At 38.5% G+C, this 21008-nt stretch overlaps 1 protein-coding gene across 3 annotated transcripts in view; it reads left to right on the plus strand.

The window, feature by feature from the left end:
• ncoa1 (nuclear receptor coactivator 1) overlaps positions 1 to 21008 on the plus strand; it is a 94939-nt gene that overhangs the window by 25117 nt on the left and 48814 nt on the right. For all 3 annotated transcript variants that reach the window (XM_085373421.1, XM_085373420.1, XM_085373419.1), the window contains one exon: positions 10500 to 10722. The gene's annotated coding sequence lies outside the window, so the exon portion shown is untranslated. The remainder of the gene's footprint in view (positions 1 to 10499; positions 10723 to 21008) is intronic.

Raw genomic sequence — 21008 nt, forward strand, 5'->3', positions numbered from 1 at the left:
GGTGAGCTGGCTTCAAACAAATGATGAACGCACAGAGATGTGATGCGGAATGTGCCGTGAAAATCCCACTCTAGCGGACAAAAACAGTGCTTTTTATATGTACGCAAACGCACGTTGCAACTTTTTATCTGGTGCGCGTCTTTTATTTTGACAGCGAATGCGCACATGCGGACCACTTATGTGCACCTGTGTAAATAACATAATGTTCTGCCGGGTGTGTTGTTGGTTTTCCCTCGATTTCTGAGTCGACAAGCGCCTTTGTTACTGGGACCAGTAATTTTAAGAAAGGCCCCCATTAGAACCCATGAGAAATGCAAGAAATGCATTATTGCTCAGTCTGCAATATCTTTCCTGGAACAAACACCAATTGCAAATAACATACTAAAAATAAACCTGAAAAATCTCTTTAGTACTTGCAAAGACTGAACTACCACTGGCAAAATTTAGCAGTCTTTGCAAACTCTCTCTTACCCGTGACTTCAGTGGAAATTTCAAATTCAGGATCTGACACAGACTGATTCATGTCCTACACAGTTCTTACAAGTTCATAGAAATTTCTGTTTAATTAGAACAGTGGTTCTTAACCTGGGTTCGATCGAACCCTAGGGGTTCGGTGAGTTAGTCTCAGGGGTTCGGCAGAGCCTCCACTGTGACATGCACGGCTCATTTTGTGCACCAGTAAAAAACATATCTATGTCTTGAATTTGAAAAAAATCACGTTTTATTTTTCACTAAAGAGGGGTTCAGTGAATGCACATAGGAAACTGGTGGGGTTCGGTACCTCCAACAAGGTTAAGAACCACTGAATTAGAACCAAATATTTGAGTTGATGATTGTAATTTTTATACAATGTTGTAATTTGTGTTTCAACAATTTTTTGATTAATGTTTTGTTTCCGTTACAATATTATACTTTAATGTATTGTAACGGAAACAAAACATCAATCAAAAAATTGCTCTCTTTTTTTATTCGGGCTACTTAAATTTATTTTGGGCTACCAAAAATTGAAGAGTCCCTGCCCGAAGGGCTACCAGGGACTTTGAAATTTTGCGAGCCCTGCGGTACCTCTCCAGCTCCACTAGCTAAGACTAAGCAAAGATTCCCCTGATGGTCATATTTCTGTGGTTTGTTTTCAGATGGTCAGTAGTGAGTGTGCATGTGTGCACACAAACTCCAATGTCAAGTGTCATGTTTACCCAAACATGTTAATAGATAAGACAAGACCCACTGAATTTCCTGTCAACAAGAAGCATCATTATGGAGCACACAAAACTGACCTACTTAACTCAACCACAGTTGGCTGACTGTTGAAGCCTGGTGTGCTGTCATGTTTAGAAAACATGACCTGCATTTTGGCAGTATTTCAAAAAGTAGGAAAAAAGGTAAACCTGTTCAGTTGGAGGGTGGCTTTTCAGGAACCAGTTTGTAGTCAGTTAAAACTGTACTTTACAGTTTCTGCCTATGCTCATGTTGTGCATCTAGAAAGCACTGTTGTTTTTAAAAGGGAAAAGTCACGGGCTAACGAGAGCCAGCAACATTTTGATCACTCAAATCAAACCTAATTTATTTAAAAGCTCCAGCTTAATCATATTTAGCTGCAAATAATTTGATTATTAAATAATCCAATAATCAATTTGTAAAGAGTCAGGAATAGAATGCTTAATTTGAGAGAACTTGTGCAGTTGTGCAACCACAAATGCGCACACCTCAAAGTCTAGACTAGATAATAATTGGCATAGTGGTTTGAAAGTGACTAAAATACTGTGCATGTTTAAAGTACTTGCATTTTTTTCTTAATTTGTAAAAATTTTGAACAAATGATAAAAAATAAAAAGATTACAAGACATCCATATGTATATACGCATGTATACACTTTAGGGCTGCCACAAACGATTATTTTGATAGTCGACTAGTCACCGATTATTTTTGCGATTAGTCGACTAATCAGATCATCATCCATTGGACGTAAAACTACAGCTTATTGCACCAGCAGCATCTGCTCTTATATAACTATCATTAGCTTACAGCTTTAAGTGTTTAAGGTCTGTGCTAACTAAAAATAAAGACAAGATGATAGTTTATTAAATTTTAATGAAATTTGCAGATTGTTTCGGTGAAGTTTAATAAACTCCTTGCTATCTAAAATATAACAGGACACTGGAGTATATTCTGGAGCATCTCACACTTCTGATAATCAGTTGTCTGCTTGACGTTTATTCAGCTGTGTAAAAACTATAACTTTAATCTCAGACAAACTGATTTACTCAGGAACAAATAAAATACTAAAAAAAAAGCCAAACAATAACATTTTAAGTTATCTAAGTGACTCATATATATTTAACCTGAGTAGCGAAAGACGGCGGTGGGTTTGAAAACGATTTGCGGGGAGTCCGGTGTTCTCACGGCGCTAGTGAGCCTAGCCCCCGGCTCGCTAACGAGCTAGTGGGTAACAGATGTCTCCGAAAACGTCGGAGCGCTTTTGAAAATATGTGGTGTCCTGATAAACTGAGCCGATATTTGAGGTTTACACAGCTACATTCTCGCCTGAAAATATGTTAAACGTTTATTTTGTGACCCAGAAAGAATAATAAGAGTAACATTAAAACTAACTAGCTGCCGCCATTGTTGGAAACAGCTGCTTTTTCTTCTTCTTCGGGGTTTAACGGCAGCTGACATCCTTGTACATGCAATGCTGCCATCTTCTGTTTCAGTCCGTTATTACACTCTTAAATCCTGCCACTTATTCCTGCGTCTTTTGTGATCTTACAAAGCTTCAAACGACGCGTCGACTATTAAATCAGTCGTCGACGATTTTGATAGTCGACGTAATCGTGACTAGTCGACAAATCGTGGCAGCCCTAATACACTTATATACAAATGCCTATACACACACATGCACATGGACATAATACATGTATACATATACACATGCATACATTATCCAACAAGATAAAAACAACCAAAACTAAATAACTACGACAGAATAGACCCTGTTTCAAAGTGATCCAAAACCTGTGAAAATTGCTAGGTCTTCAGGTTTGATTGAAGAGGAGGTGATCTTTATAAATGAAGGAAGACTGTTCCAGGGTCTTGGAGCAGCAATGGAAAAAGCCTTGTCACCTTTAGATTCTGAACGTATCATTATTTGAAAATAATAGTGGGTTACCTTAGTAATGCTTTTGTAATAAAGAAGGTACAGTTTCTGTGCTAAAGGGGTCTAATACCTTGATTTCTACATGCCTCATCATATCAAGACCCACCCTCAGAGTGCAGGCTTCCTTGTGCTTCTTCTGTAAGTAGAATTGGAGGAAGAGTTTTCAGTTATCAGACCTCCCTTTTGTAGAATTTGGTTTGTGTTCTGATTCAGGAGAAAGACACCATCCCCTCTATTACTCTTATTTTAAACTTCTCTTTTGTATAAGTTACAATTAGGACTGGATCAGGTGAGCCTGAGCTGTCCCTCAGTAATGCTGCTGATTGTTTAAACTGCTGTGGGGCTTTCTGTGTTTGGTGTTTCTGGGTACTTTTTTGCCCCTTCTCTTTCTTCTCACCAACCAGTCATGGAAGATGGCTTTGCCTCGCTGAGCCTGGCTCTACTGGAGGTCTCTTCCTATTAAAAGTGAGTTCTTCCTTCCAACTATTGCCAAGTATTTGCTCTCGGCTTCTCTCAGATGTTGTAGGATCTTCACTTCAAGATAAAAAGCACCTTAATTGTTCTTGCTTGTAGTCAGTTTTTTTTCCCTCTGTAACATCAGCAGTATTTCTAAGCCAGAAATCAACAATCACCAATTAGTCAGCCTGGTTTTCTTATGGGTGCGATTGCTGGCATGATTTCATTGTTACACAATGGAATTAGAGCTGGGCGATATGAGATTTTTTCATATCACGATATGTTTTTTTCATTTCAGGCGATAACGATATCTATCACGATATAAGCCAAATAACTATATTTGTAAGATTTAAATGTGCCGTTGCTCACAAGTAAAATGTGAAATAATCAGCAGCTTGTTTTTAAATATTTATTTCCCATAATAAGTTCAACAGGGTAGATGTACTTAAGGAACATGAGACTTTTTCAGCTAAATAAAGGCAAATATTGCAAACTACACAAAAGGCAGCCGCTAAAGCGTTTAAGTTTCAAAATAGAACAAACGAAACAGACTAAATTGTCAATTCCACTTAGAAACAAAATATTAATTCTAAAAATAAATCTTAGTTTGTTTTACAGAAGAACAGACAAAACTGACTAACTTTTGTCAATATCAAATAAACTGAGAACTAAAAGGAAATTCTCAATCTCTCCTTGTTGTATAGCTGAGCTTTTCAAACAGTTTTAACAGTTACTTTAGTCTGACAAAAGCCGAATGACGAATTAGCGCTTCCAGTCAGAGACTGAGGCTACGTCCACACGTACACGGGTATTTTTGAAAACGGAGATTTTCCGTTTTCGTTTTGAAAAATAATCCCGTCCACACATAAAGGCAGAAATGAAGGAAAACGCTGCTATGAACATGCCAAAGCAGCAGGTGGCGCTAGATTCCTAACCGTGCAGAAATGTTGGCCAATCAGAAGTCTAGAAGCCTCGGTGGGAAAAAGTAAACAAAGCTGCAGCATAGAAGCAGAACAGAGTCGTATGTGTGGAGGGACAGTAACTGTGTGTATATGTAAGCATTTAAACACTGCAGAGAGTAGAATTAACAGTAACAGTATTGTAGAAATTCATTTCACCGAAACAATAACGCGGCGCACAGTGTGACGCATGCACCAGTTTATTGTATTTCCAGACTTGCTTTCGGCACAATTTACAGTGCACGCTACTCTGTTTTTTGTCAGACTTGAAATAGCCGAAATACCTTCACACTACGGAACTTCTATGGCTCTTCCGTTCGACAATCTCTCCGGCATTGGAGCCATCATCTGTTTTCTCTTCGGTCACGCTCGGTTGATTTTTCTAGTCGGCACACTCATTTCCTCCATTATGCGCTGGCTCCATTACCCGCTGGCTGCTTCCCAAACAAACACAGGTGCGGCTTGGCACTTGTGCTGTACGTAACAAGTCACGCGACATGACGCTGCGGCTGTGATTGGTTCGGCTCTGCGCTACTGAATTTGGATTGGCTGACCTTTTTTTTTTTTTTTTTTTTTTAAGAGGACAAGAGCGGCGAGGTCTATCGCGATAGCTTAATTTCTCTATCGAGTAAAAGTTATATCGCGATACATATCGTTATCGTTCTATCGCCCAGCTCTAAATGGAATGCAAGATCAGACATCACAATTATTCTATTATGTAATGATTCTCATTTAATTCATAAAATGCTCCAAATTTGAACTCCTCCTCGACCCTCTGGTATAAGCAGGCTGACCTTTTGGCATCTGATGACTATCTGACCATCACGTAGTCATTGTAGTTATTTAGAAGCGTTGGTAGATGAGGCAGAAAGGCTGGCACACTGTTCCAAAACAAGCCTACTGGTCCACCAAAGCCAAGGCTGCTGGTTCACCAGACTTAAAGAAATCAAGGACTGTGTGAAATATAGCCTTCATGTGTTTTGATAAAGTAGTTTGTCATAATACTTTATTGTAGGAAAAGAGTTTGATTTGTTGGTTACCTGCACTAGATGGGACAAGGTTTTGGCTTCTTGAGCAAGTTAAAATGTGCTTTTGAAGGTCCCTTTATTATGTCTACACTTGAAGTCAGTGTGAAGGTGAAGGGCAGACATCCGCTATGACGCTAGACAGCTCTTGTTTCCAGATGCATATTCATAACGGTATTGATAAGTTTTTGTTAAAATCCTCCTATAAGCTGGCACTTTCTTTTTAGTCTTTGGCATGCTAGCCATTAAAATCCATATTTGAAAATCAATGTTCATTGGATAAGGAGATTTTCATTCATGTTTTAAGGCTCCTCATTCAGTGCAGTCTTTCTGTGTAAAATATACAAGAGTTTTATAAATGCCAATTTAGCAACATCTGCAGCCAATCAGAAAAGTGCAAATTAAGGAAAATCTTGAGGAATTTAACAGAAGTTAAAAGCTATTTTTAACAAGATAAACAAGAAATGAACTACACAGATTAAAACTTTATAGCAGAGAATTACAATAAGAAAATAACTGCCCTGAGTTCATAGTTGAACACCTCTGCATGCTGAGACCCAGTATCGCCTTAATAACATCAGTGATTCTTGCCTGAGGATGAGGATTATTGACACTGTTAACATTAACTTTACTCACTTTTTTCTTTTTTCTTCTGCCTGTTATTATCTAAGCGAGGAAGCAGCCAGTTACGTTTTACCTAACAGCCTAGGTTTGCTTGTCGTCACATCTTTGAAGCCCGTCTGTGAATGCTAGGAAGAGTTTCTAAGCAGAAGAAGGGAGAGAACAAGGTTCTGGTTTGGATATTGTCCTATGTCTGCAGTGCTTCTGGCCAGTCATTTTGCACCAGTACAACCACTGTGCTGAAAATGATTAGATTGCTGTAAATTTCCTGCTTAAAGAGAGCTAGAATCTACTGGAATCAATTAAATCCCACACTGAAATCCAGGCTACGCTCAGTACACACAGACTTGCTAAAGATTTATCTCAGGGTTTTCCCAACAGAAGAGGTTTACGTCAGAGTCAAAAGAAAGTTATATTTTTTTAATCCAGTTTTTTGATTAGGGGTTTATATACTGATATACGAACAATGCTTTTCTTTGTAAGATGGTTAGAAGTACCAGGAAATGTTCTTCATCAGATAAGGTAATGCAGACTCATTACATTCAATGTACACGGACCAGCCTTGCTGATGAGGGTAGTCCCCCCCCCCCCCAAAGACCCATTATAAGCCTGGAAAAACCTTGTGTATGCAAATTTTATTTATCTTTTTTGTTAAGTAACCCAGATGAAGTGAGGATCAAATAAAGTTGACGTTGAAGCTCTGTTTTCTCTCTTCATTGTTCTCCCTTGAATATGGGTATGTACCTGTTAACTCGCCTTCTATTTTGCTGTTCCAGTGACGAGCTGTAATTCACACCTGTAAAATGCTATCTGATCAAACTCTAAATAGACACTGAAAAGCCTGAGACAGGAGAGGTCTCATGCAAAGCATTTAGAAGGCTTTTGACTTGACTTCGACTTGCTTGTTCGAAAATTTCTTGCAGCACTGCAAGGAGCCAGATTAAGAGGACTAGTCAATCAGCTGGTGTGTTTGGGCCTGGCAACAATCATGTGTTATCTGATCTTTACATAAAATGCGTGTTGTGTAGCACATACAACAAGGAAACTGTTTCTAACGTCTAAAATCAGCACACTGCTGCCTTTTTACGCAGAGCTGTGTTGCCGCACAGACTCTGGCTGCAGATTGATTCAGCTTGATACTGCGTTTGATCCCCATAGTCAGGAAAATCACTCATAATGCCTGAGCAGCTCGTTCTCCAGACTGAGACACTGATCTGCTGTTGCACAGGATAACCATGTGTCAGCTGAACAGATGGAAACAGAAGAGTGGGGTCTGCTGAGGAGCAGAACCACCCAGTGAATCAGATCCAGATAGTCGTTCAAATCCAGCCAATACTGACAAAACTTGAGACTCTTCCAAACACGAGTGTTTGTAACTTTCCACGTTTTATTGTTCAGTATTTGAAGAGAAAACTCTGAAATGCAATTCTTGCACTAAGGTGCCCTCCTCGACTAAACAGGAAACAATAAAAAATTTATTATTGGGCAACTTCCAGCAATTATAAAAGCATGATCATCAAGATAAAACTCTTTGCTGTGATGCTGTTGTTTTGCCTTGTGATATAAATCTACCACACCTCTTCCCTTTAAACCAGTGTATTAAGCTTAAATCAGGAGTTTTAAAGTGTGCCTGACTAGTAAAGCCATTTAATAACATCTTATAATGTCTTATAATAAGTGCAAATCCAACAATAGATCTCAGTGTTTCTGCATAGTGCCATTAGATGTGTATTAAAGACAAGTCAATCTGCAAGGGACCTTAACCGATGGAGTAATTTGGAATCAAAAATATAAATTGTACTTTTCCAATCAAATGTTTTGGTGGACCAGTGTTGGCCCCGGGTCATCAGACTGGTTAATTTGAGCCTACTTTATAGATACATATGTCTGTTTGCAAATCTGCTGGCCTGGGACAGGAAGATGTTCCTAAGCCAGCCAAGAGATGTAATCCTTCTAGCATGAGACCCTGAGTCTGGGAGGGGCGTCATCTCTGTAGAGCACAACACCCAAAAAGCCAAACTGGGGAGGCATTCTACTCAGATTCCTGTACATTGACTCAAAGTCAATACAGTCAATAAATCATTCATTTAATTACAAAGTTGGTTGTCAGTAAAACTAACAAGAAATCAGAGAAAAGGACAGAAAAATAATATAGATCATTGTTCCACTGAAATACAGCTATAGCAGTGTCTCAGACCTGGTGCATGTGATAATAAATATACAAGTACTTGATAGTGACCGAATGTTGTCTATAGATGGTGATACTGGCGACATTGAACTTCTGATGGTCTACATGCTTTTGTACTTGCCTCAGTCTGACCTCAATTATAGCAAGAATCATAATTGCTTCTTCTTCTTTCCTCTCTTTTTTTGGTCAGTACTGGACTAACAGTTGTTTTGACATGATGATTCGAGTGTTGCATTTATGGAACTTTTGGATTCCTTGAACCCAACATGTTTCCAAACAGACCCCTTGGTTTTGCTGGTCCTGTTGACCAGAGGTTCTCTTTCTGTCATCTTATTTTGAGCTAAACTAAACTTGTGGAGTGAGTTTGGGCTTTTGGGGAGGGTGGAAAGTGCTATAAAGGAAATGAAGTCAAACACATACCATATGTTTCATGTTTTATTTTCCTTTTTTTTTTTTTTAATTTAGGAAAGTCCCATTTTCTTTTAAGTATTCCTTTAATGCATCACGTTTCCAAAATGAGCTGATGTTAAATAATCTCAATATAGACCAGAATAATCCACCTCAAACCTTTTCTTCCATTATATTTTAAGCATGTTTTTAGATTTTTAGTTCTGAGTTACTGAATTACTTTAAAGGATTTAAATGTAGGGAATTTTAACGGTCTGAGTGTTATTTGTGTTCTCAGTTTGTTTGTTGACGAGTTGTTATGATTACAAGATGTAAAGCCACCGAAGTCGACACAATGGTGCGCAGATTTTACTGTGATCAGTCTGTCCCTACCTGCTGGGTTGTTAACAGCCAGCTGTGAGCAGCTATGAAGCGGATGTCAAGGCAAGAAACACAAATGTCAGGGGCAAGTAATTCTGTTTAGATTTATCTTCTGTGTGTGTGCTCTAAGTTATTATTAAAGTAGATTTCTGTGCTTCTCTTAGGTTATACAGTGAAATAACCTAAATATTTCGAATATATTTAATGAATGAAGCCCTGCAGCTGGTGTGGGTTGCTTTTAATTCTCCAGATGTCTTCCATAGAAGCTTCTATTTTGAATTCGCCCAACAATTTTATTGCTCTTTTATAAGATGCAGTCTTTTGGTAGTAGTGAGGGGAAATCTCATTTAATGTAGTCTTTTCTTCGGGGTTGTTATCACTTTTACATGGAAATGCTAAAGTTTCCTTCAACATGAACCTCTTAAACTCTTGTAGAGTAGCTTTGCATGATTTACAGTTCAAAATAATCCTTATTTATCTTACACAAGGTCTTGGCACTGCCCCTTAATTTTTCTTCTGTGTAAACCAATCTGTTTTAGCTGATCGGCCCTTAAGCTATCTTTCTTCTTATTGGCTTTTTTTCCCCAGAATATCATGAGATATACGATTTGCCACTTTTCTCCAAGGCCCTCCCTTCTTTTCTGTCTCTGTCTACGACTTGTGTAAATGCAGATTTGCCTCCAGTTACAATGCCTGGTGCAAATTTGTGTCAGTTCACCTCATTGCAGTGACTTCGTGTGCATAAATGTGCCATAAGAGTAGAACAAACAGTCTGAAAATTAGTGTTTGGTGCAGCTTGTAAGCTACAACTCAACTTATATTTACTTATATGACAAAAAAAAAGAAAAAATATATCATCAAATCATTTTCACTTCATCAGTGGTATTGGTGTTATGTTCAGATCACATATGATTAAGCTTAAACATTGTCACTATTTTACTATTCTTTAAATATCAACCACTACAAATCACTCTCAAGTAACAGCCCATAGTTGTAGTAAGGTTGCCAGCTGTACCTGGTGGAGTTCACCCTGGACCTGTTTTTTTTTTCACCTCTACATTTGTCATTGCTTTTGCATGTTCCCCCTGTAATAGCATCTAGTCTCACCATGTCACACAGACTTATTCCCTCTGTTAGCAATTAACACGTTCTTTCACTTTTTTTGTGTTTAATGCTGCTTGGTATTTTAAATATTCAAAAATAATGACCTGTTATTAACAAATGGCAAATAGAACTGTCAATATTACAGCATAACTTGTGAAAGGTTAATTTCTACATTGCAAATGAACATATTGTGATTGTCCATTTTTTCTGTGTTTTCTTGACAGTTGGAGGCCAACGGGCTTCTCCCTGCACCTGGGATGGTGCTTTTTGACAGAGCGGCTGTGGAGCCATAACCCCACCGCCATCACCATTCCATCCTCTTGACTCTAAGCTGTTGGCCCACCACTGATCTCACGCCCAGGCTCCCCTCCTTCCCTCAGCTTTGCTCAGTCCCTGACAAGGCCACCACAGCCACCACATGACTCACCAACTGGAGCCCTAGATCAAGTAAGCACGGTGCTCTGTACTCGTTGACTTGAGTGCTGCAGTATGTCTCATTGCAAGCCAGAGTGATCCCTCGCACAACTTGTGTGTTCTGCAGCAAACTGTTATATAACATTGATTTCCCACTGAATACTGAAAGAGTAATTTTCTTTATTGACTAGAATACTTTTTTAGTGATTATTTTAATTTCTGGACTGAGCTTCTAACGAAGGGTGAAGGTTGTGTTTGTAGGATGGCAGTGGCAAACCTGAGGTCAAGTAAAGCAAGACACAGCGGCTACGTATTGAACGTGGATTTATTTTAAATTTATTTTATGCTTGTTTTGTAATCTAGTTCTTATTATCTATTATTCTCTTAACTGCTTTTGTGATTGAATATCACCAGTAGCCCAAACTAGTTAAAATATTAAAGTAACATATAAGCAAGTTTAGGAGGGTGAACCAGCCTATCGCGCTGAAAAGGTGTTTTTCCTTGAAAATGGCAGCTTATCAAAATTGATGGTGATTAATCAGTGTTTCAGTACCAGTGTTATGAGCTATTGTATTTAAAAACTGCATCCACTTCCATGCATTTGATTCATTCATGGGATTTAGTTTACTCCAATGTACATTGATGTAAGGCCAAACCTGTTTACTCTTGTCATATTTTATTATCTTATAACCTCATTGAAAATTCATTTTTTGTTTCAAAATCTGTTCCTGACCAGGAGAAAATGAGAGTTTATCCTGGTTTAAAATAGACCTTTGCCAGAGTGGCAGATACATTTACCTCTTAATTTTGTTCATTTTATAATCCAAAAATATATTTAGGCTTGAGTAAATTAAACTACTTGTGTGCAGGAAAAACCCTGCAAACTATAGTTTGTTAGCAGTAAAATGGTGAATTAAATCTAATTTAAATCAAGGACCCAAGTGTGAGATTTGCCACAAAACCTCGGGAGTGCCATCGTAATTATATTGTCACTGTAGGTGTTTGTTTGAATTTATTTATAAGGTGTAAATGCACTGTGAGATTGGTTTGATTTGCGTTTTGTTCTTTTCAGTTTTGCAGGGCAAGTCATTTATTTTAAGTTCTGCAGTATGCAGACAATGCACAAATGGCTGACTTGAAAGACTCCAGTCTTTGCCATCTCCACACATAGTTAATAGCCTGTCAATTTAATTTTAAAGAAGACAAGTTAGTTAAACTTGGATTTAATAGTTTATAGAAGCGAGAACGAGAAGAAAAAAACTTCAGGCCAATGAAGTGCATTGCTCTGAACATCCCAGCATGTCTGAGGAGGCCTCCCATAGCGTTTCACAAGTTGAAATGAGGACACACACACCCACATTCACGCGCCAAATTACACAGTGCCCAGCAGAGTTCAATAAATGATGAATATTCATGTGGAATTATCAGTCTGGCAGTGAACGTGTTTGAGAGAGAAAGCGTACTGTGAAAAAATTAGGTGAACAATGACACAGACGCTAAGAAAGGCAGTTACACAGATCCGACGGTCCATGGCTGATATTGTTTTAGTGGTATATTTGATGTCTTTTAAAAGATTGATAAGGAATATCGTATGTTTTGCTCAGAAAACAGCGAGAGGATACTTCTATCTCAGTGAAAATGTATATTTCTATATTTTGGTTACATAAATGAACAGGGCAACTACAGGTAGCAATTCTCTGGTTGTCTCTCACCTCTAAAAACAGCTTTGTGCTGTGCTTTCTATACACTAAGATCTCTGGCTAACCGTCATAATGTCTGAGGAGCTGTGTGTAGTCCAAGGTTATTTCTTACTCTTGGTAAACATCCTGGATCTGGGTGTTCACAGATGGTTGGGGAAACAATGGGCTGGAACTTAACAGGGTATTCAGTTGAGAAGCAGGGAATCTTAAAGGGCCACAACAGCATTTTTTGAATGTTTAATGGTTTTTCATTGGGATTTGGAAGCATGCGTAGTATAGAGGCTAGGCAGTTTGCATTTCAGTGCAAGTATGAACACATTTTTGTACACACTATATAATATATGTGGAGAATGCCAGCACTAGACAATAAATTGGGAGCAAAAAATTGATACTTTTCAGTGAAATATTTTGCAATATTTTACACTTTTGCAGAAGTCACCTCAAACATATAGCCTGTTGGATAAGCTGGATTTTTGTAGAATTTAAGCCTAACATTAGCTGTAACCAGCTGTTGTTGTTGTTATGGTTGTTGTCCCATATAGGGTGGTTGACATGTCTTATTTGCTGACAATAACTAAGTGCAACAATTTTGGAAGTCAGTCAATTTTTCTAATGTACATCAGAGTTTTTAGCATTTCTTTCTGGTTATTTCTGGTTTCACCATTTGAAAACTAACTTTTACAGGTTTAAACATGGGTAAATGATAAGTTTTTTGAAAAAATGATTTTGTTGATAATTTCCTGATCATCTTTTGAAGTAAATAAACCACCAAAAAACATACATCAGTGATTCCAACTGTTTAACTTGGAACACAGTCGTCAACATTAACATTTCTTAAGTTGCAGTTTTTTAAGGTCATAGATCTTACATTTTTGGGCGTTTTGGTGTTTCCACCGAAGCGCAGCATTGGCGGACCTTGAAGATCTTGGACTAAAAAGCGAAACAACAAAGAAAAAATGTTGGCAGATTTATTATTATTTGTTGCAGCCTTGCTTTTATCTTTCTTGGATTTGCACAGATAACTTTGACTGCATTTATTCAAAACTCTAACATAGATATGATGTTGAGGTAAGCCAGATATGTGTTTAAATGAGTCATTTCCAGCAGTTTTAAAAGCAATTTATACAGTTAAGTGCGTATATATTTGGAAAGAGATTACGACAACGGATTATCACAATGGATATTAAATGACACAACTCACATGCAATTGAAGTGCAGACTTTTAGCTTTAACTCTGGAACTCTTTCATGGCATGCATTTTTAATTTCTTGCTATTTGGGCTGATTGGGACCTGATGAATGTAAAAACAAAGATTACCAGATTTGAATTTTTTTTTTTTTTTTTTACCTGATTTTTGTTTCTGAGAAAAATGAGATCCACATATGAAGACATTTGTTTTAAATTTTGATAGAACAGTGGCAGTATAATGTCCTTGTAAGTGGATATCAGGCCCTTGTAGAGCAAAATTTTGTATTTTGCTATAGATTACTCTAACTGTAGCTGAAGAACATGGCTGTTTTGCATAGTTTGCAAGACTTTTTTCTTATGGCGTGCCAAATGTAACCCTCTGCTACTGAAACAATATTCAGCAAGTGAGAATTGGGTGCACATTTTCACTTGAAGAGAAAACCGCTCATTTAAGGAACCTATTGGGACAGTCTCTCGCCAATCAAAACTGATGGCAGCATAGTGCTAAAAACTGTGCTATAGACAGACTGATGTTTATATCATTTATGATGTTGGCACTTACAGAGCTCAGACTGTCTATTACAAAGCAAGAATACCACCAGACTGTTCCAATAAAGAAATAAAATACATCTGTTTTTGCTTTTTATTCCCTATTTTAAAATAATTGATTGTGAGCCAATTTGGTCATATTGGTTGTGATCCTACAGCCGCATGGATGCCAATTCAATACACTCTTACTTCTTTCATAGGAGTCAAGAAAAGACTGAACAGGTAATGGATTGTTTGGAAGGATTGCCGGGAAAAAGCCTGTTCTTTCTAAAAAGAACCTGACAGCATGGCTTAGGTATGCACAGTGGGATCTGAGCAAACCACAAGACTTTTAAAACAGTTTCCTTTGGACAGATGAGACTAAAGTGGAGATGTTTGGCCATAATGCACAACACCATGTTCTGAGAAAACCAAACAGCAAATATCAGGACAAACGCTTCATACCAACTGTCAAAGAGGGTGGAGGGTGAGGATTTGGGTTTATTTTGCAGCACCTTGCAGTCACTGAGTTCACCATAGACTTCACAAATGTGAGGCAGAACTTTCATTTGGGAACTATTTTCAAACCAAGACTAGACATGGAGAAAATATGTTAATATAGAAATTGTGATGCATTTTATGCAATTGTTCTTTTAATGCTGTGTCAATTTTTGGGCCTTTTTGTGGCTAGGACAGTGCAGAGAGTAGACAGGAAAGTAGTAAGAATGAGGGTGAATGACATGCAGGAATGGGTCTGGAGCTTGATCATACCCAGGTCAGAGCAGCAAGCAGTACTTTACCTGTTTGAACATCCTTCAGTGTAATGGTCAGCTGCTCAACCAACTAAGCAATATCAGCACCTGTCGTTCCCCCCTTTTTTAAATTATCCCTTCCGCCAAGTAGCCATCTGACAAGCTGATAGCAATTTTGGTAAGTAAAAAATGGCTAATGATAGGTCAGTAAATCTTTGTCTCAGTGCCATGACTGATGACATTGGAGATGCACTGAACTGATTTTTCCTTATAAATTTCACTTAAAGATTTAGTAAAAAAAAACAAAAAAACAAAAAAACAACTGAGGATATTTGTGTCTTTTTCCATAGAAAACATTCTTTTTCATTGCTTACATGCTCCAAACTGGACTTCAAAGTACCCCTCGCATGGGGGTCCATGCTTTGGGACTGATTTAATTTGTAGAAAATTTGTATGCAGACAGGGTAAAAGTTTGTTTTGGAAAGCAAGCTTGCGGCGCACTCTAAAATCAAGCCAATTCAATCATTGCTCTACATAAACTGTAGGTCACAACATTTGTTTGAAAAGTCAAACGACATTTCTATTTCTTTTTCCTTTTTTTGTAAATCGACGGCTGGTTTGGAAATGTTAGACTAGACTGCATATTTCATTTATAAGCAGACAATATATGGAATGGAAAATACTAAATTCCCATTATGCAGAAGAATGTAGGAAGCCAGGGTAGTTTGTGCTATTTACTTGAACATCAAGACGATGCCTCCCAATTTTTTATTAACTCATTTTTATGTGTAATTACAAAGATATGAGACAACATTGCCCCTTTTCATCTAATCTCACTATGGTAGCAAATCCTTCCTGGATTCAGATCTGATTGAGGATTGTCTTCAGATGTTAATCACATTTAACTTGTGCCAGCACCCACCTCTGCTATAATTTCATGCAAATCTTTAGATACATTTTTCAGTAATCTTGCTAACAAACAAACAAACTGAGCCAGGGAATTTCCTGCATAGGTTTCTTTTCTGTGAATTAAATGAAGTGAAATAACAGAGAAATTCATATTGTTTTTTCCAGTGGCACAACAAAGGCACCTTTGCTTTATGTATCTACTTAAAATAAGCCATCATCTGATCTTTTGCCAGTCCTTCTTTTGATTGCATGGTCAGATCAAAAAGCTTTTGAGCATGGCACCTCCAGTTTATTTTGCTTTGCAATTACTTTCCCTACCATATAACTCTGCAGCATGGAAAGCACCTTGAGTATTCAATACGTTTATTTTTTTCGAATCCACTGAGAATAACTTGAGTTACTTCTGTCACAATATTTGACTCCACTCTATTTTATTTAACTAATATTAAGTAATGAGAGTAATGAGAGAATCTGTTTGTTTGTTTGTTCATTGAATTGTGAGAAACCAAATCCTAAGCCTGCCCTCATGTGGAAACCACATGGGGAAATAAAAAATCTCCTCAGCTTGAAGCCTTTTCAGAGAAGCAGCTGCTCAGTTGAACCTGCTGGTTACGTGACTGTAGTGAACCTGCACACTCAATTTTTCACCGGCACCGTTGCATCCTGATTTGCTATGTTTCACTTGACACATGAAAGAACATATAAGTCACTGGCTGCTCTTTATGCCTTGCTGAAGCTGTATACATTCTCTGGTCATGTCCTATATTTGAGAGGGTGGGCCTCAGCAACAGTGACTGAGCATGGGTTGTACCAACATGATGCAGTAAAGAGGGGTGGCCATGCTGCATGCATGAGCAGTGTCGTGAGCTTATTTTACAGATAATTATTTAAAGATATTAAGCTATTAGCCTTTTACTATAACCTTTTCACATCTGTTTATGGCATTACTGAAGATCCAGTCATATTTAATTCTGATCAAATCTCTGGTCAGGTCGATTAATATCAGGCTCAAGATGGAAACCTTGACATGTGAATCTGAGGGAATTTTTCTGTGCTTTTTTCTTTCTTTCTTTTTTGTCGCTGTTTTATCCAAAAGATAAAGGTTCTTTGAAGGAGCCAAAATAATAAAATGGGACCTGGTGAAAGGTTGTGTCTACATTAGAAAGATAAATAATGGGTCTGTATTGAGGCTAAATGTCATTTAGGTCCTCCTTATCTCCTTGTTTTCCACACTCTTCAAGCCCTACTCTGTAGCTGGTGGTCTCTTCCTTACTCCCCCTTCTCCAAGCCATACATTACGGCTGCTGAGCACATGCATGCCTGCGCATGTGTGTTCGCGCGCGCACGTGTGTACATGCAGCTCTGCGGAAGCAGAGGGAAGCTTTGAAGGATCTTTGAAGGAGAAGAGACAAACTTAAAGATACTGAGACGGCTGAAATGGGGAGCCCGTGGAGGCAGTGGACTGTGTTTCTCAAAGGTCTGAGTCTGTTGCATTGCTGCTGCTGCTTTTTCTTCTTTCTCTTTGGCGACTGAAGGCTCTCACCATACAGCACATACGGAGAGGGAGGTGAGGTCAGAAGGTGCAGGACCTGGTCTACAGGTTTGTGGGTTAGAGTGTGAGTTTTCCTCTCTCCCCTTTTTTTTTAATGTTATTTTTTGTTTGGTCCCTACTTTCTGTTTACTTTGAGGCTGATATGTGTGAAAGTGTGTTTGAGGATATGCTCGCGCTGCAGCTGTAACTAATTATGATTGTTTCAGTCACATGCAGCACAGCTTGGATGCTATAAGAAGTGCAAACTGTGAAAGCTGTCATCCGCTGTGAGTTATACTCATTCAAAAGGGACAGTTAAGGGTAGTAATATAGCAGACTGTTTAATGTGCTGCTTAGTGCTTAGATAAATCCTCTGTTTAATCTGCTGTGTTTAGTTTTTTTTTTTTGTTTTTTTTTTTTAGAAAAAGGAGAGAAGACAACAATATGTGAATCCTGCTGCACAAATTCCATAATTGTATAAATGTATGTGGAGTGGAGAAAATGGGAGGTTAAAGGAGAGCACTTGAACTTCTCATCACGGACCTGACCGTTTCATCGTAGGGCCACATTAGCGAGAGGATTCATATTTAACCACTAACTTGAACTGTGGTAGCTTTCATAGTGTGACTGCCTGTAAATGTAGGGCTGGGTGCTGGACTCCAAACTAACTTTTTCACACCAGCTGGCACTAGGGTGCCTAACTTTTCACTTAAGCGTATCAGAATATATGAAAAAGTGCACTTAACTTTTTGTCATTTCATTTCAGTGATTGGATAATGGTGTATGCAGTAGAAGCACGGAGTGTTGTGACAGTTTTGAAACTGAGACTGAAGGTGGTTCAGGTAGCGAGTATCATAATTGTGGAGTTTTTGTTTGAACTTTGAATTTTATTTAAAGGGATGGATTAAGGCTTGGATGGATTAAGGTATTAGTCAAAGTGTGGTTTTGAAGTATATCATGTGTCACTTCTCACAGTATTTGTTGTAGTATGCAGACTCTCATGCGGCTTAGAGGGTCAGAGTGTAGTACGGGATGTTGTTTGTAGCTCCAATTTAAAGATTCCCCCAAAACTCTCATATGAAGACCAAAACTGCAGTTCCACTAGTGGCCACTGGAGTCTGGTTCCAAAAATGAGCCATGTTCAATTATGCCATTTTACAGCATTATAAAGCTACAGAAAATTAAAAATAAACATTTAAAATAAACAGAAACAGTTTTGGCCTCAGTAAATAGCTTAGCCCTTCTTAATACAAAAGTATGAGTTGTTTTATAATAGTACTTGTGGGTAGTTGGCACTGTTCTGGCACAGGCAGCTGTAGCTGATTGGTGTCTGCTTGGGGTCATATTTGTTAATTGTAGTAATTGAATTTTATGGCCCCACTGTGCTTGTGCTGGAGATTTTTGGAGTAAATTCTAATTCTTAACACTAATTAGGAGGTACCTATGCTGGGGTGTAGCTGTTGTAACATCTATGGGTGCAGCACTTGCTCATAGCTTAAAACTCCCTCATTTCATCCAAGTACTGTAACTTCTGGCTCCAAAAAGCCTATGCAACCAGGGCCAAAACACTCTTAAAACTTCACAATGTGAACTCCAAAGCCTGGGTGACCATATCCATCTTTTATATACAGTCTACACTTGCATTCAGATCACTGGTAGATGCTCCAGTCTGCATTTGAGATGGTAATCGGGCAGCCAGGGACAAAGAAGCCTCTCGTCTTTTAGGGTCAAGTTTCACCAGGATCCTGAAACGTCTCCAGGCACTTATTAAGGCAGATATAAACAGTCATATTTTATTTATTTTTTTACGCTTAAAAGTTTGCCATCTTTGCTGTAAAAGCTTTTTTTTTCCTCGCAGAAAATAACAATTCTTACACTGTGTTGCTTGAGTGTCACATCCTCTCCTCATACAGCAAATACGCAGAACATAGACAACTGTCTAAAGCGCTCTGATGTGAGATTTACCCGAGCACAAACAAAGCGGTTTTATCTGCCTTGACTGGTTGTCCACAGACAAACTGCTGCAGAAACCTTGCTTAAAGACAGCCATGTGGGTGCTAAGAATGAAAACTTTGTGCTGAATGTCTTTCGTTTGTTTTAAATCCTTTGTAGTCATGCTTAGTAACGAATATTTGCAATATTTCGCATGGATGGTAGTCGATGGATTCTTTTGTTTGTTTATATAAGTGTGTTGGTGAGTGAAGTGTGAAAATCCACACTTAACTGGGTGTAAATTGCTAAAAACTGGATATTGATATTTTTCCCTAGATAGAGCACTTACATCATCACAACAGGGGGATTTTATTTTATTTTTTTAAACCTTTAAAAATGGTTGCTGAACCTCAGAACATTTGAAATGGCCATGGCCTCATCTGAGGATACATGTCCTGTTCAGCTTGTTTAGTTATTACAGTACCATGTTGGTGTCCCACGTTTTTCCTCTGTTTGAAGACCATTTCCCAGCCCCTTCCTCCTTTGTTATTTTCTCACAGGGGTCTCCTAATGCTAGGGGTCTTACTAAATTTTGATCCTCAAGCTTTATTATCAGTAAATGTTACACTCAGACCCCTTACTTTTGTTTCCGTTGATCAGCAGAACCCAGAATCGGACTGAAGGGGCATGTGAGTCACTTGAAATAATTAGCTCTCTATCGAAGATGCTCTTGTTGCTTCACCGCGTCAGCTCTTTTGGCTGAGAAGACGCAGTCAGAAACGAGCCCTAAAAGCACACCAAGACTGTAATGGAGAATCGACTCATGTGTTACTGTTTGACACATAGTTTGGGAACGATAGACATTAGCATTTAATGTTTTTTTTACCAGTTACTTATAACTTAATATCCCACCAGCATCACCTCTTTCCAAGTACAGTAATGTATGCAAGAGGGAGTACAGGGGTGGTGCACAAAATAAGCTTAGTGACTTTACACTGCAGTGGCCTTCTTACATTTGAAGCATTCTCAAATATGCTTCTGGTATCACTTCCTTTTGTGTTCAGGACCACTTTTCAACCAGGGTTTGACATGTGCATGGCATCATTCACGTCAAGCTACGCTGTTAGGTTTTTAGACGTGTTTGTGTAGGTTGAAAAGCCCCCTTCATAGGCTGTGCCCAGCCAAATACTTACAAACAGGTTAATCTTGAGGATTAACGTTAACCTTACTGGTGCTTTAGTCTGAAACTAAGGGAACAAAGGCAGCTTGTAGCCTCAAACAAAGAGAATAAAGCAGTGTTGCCCTGGTCGGATGCCCATCCATCTCTGCAACGCTTCAGGCCTGTCGTTCCACACTGGTGCCCACTGGTTTGGCCATTATTAGATTGCTGGAACTGTGTACACATTGTAAGTGACTTAAATGTATATAAGTGCAATACCTGCCCTTAGTCTCAGTGGAGCACCTGAATGAGATAAAGAGCTGAACCAACCAGTTGGCACAGACTTGTGACTGCAATTTCTTTTGCTTGCTGGTTAGCAGCAATTAAACGTTCAAACTAGGACTGAAATGACGCTGTTCTCTGACAGATGAACTAAAAATACATACAAAATTGGTTAAAAATAACTGACCGATATACTCAGGCCTGCAGATTTTTACATCTCAGGCCATGTGCCCTGAGATGTAAAAATCTGGTTGTGCCTAGCCGATGGGCTTCACAAATTCCTTTTGAATCATTCTGAGAAAAAGTATAAGTGGTTGTTTTCATGGTACAAAACAGAA

This window comes from Diplotaxodon limnothrissa, linkage group LG15, assembly GCF_057381915.1.
Source record: "Diplotaxodon limnothrissa isolate DT_005_m linkage group LG15, D_limnothrissa_male_GT1.1, whole genome shotgun sequence".
In the NCBI taxonomy this organism is placed as follows: domain Eukaryota; kingdom Metazoa; phylum Chordata; class Actinopteri; order Cichliformes; family Cichlidae; genus Diplotaxodon; species Diplotaxodon limnothrissa.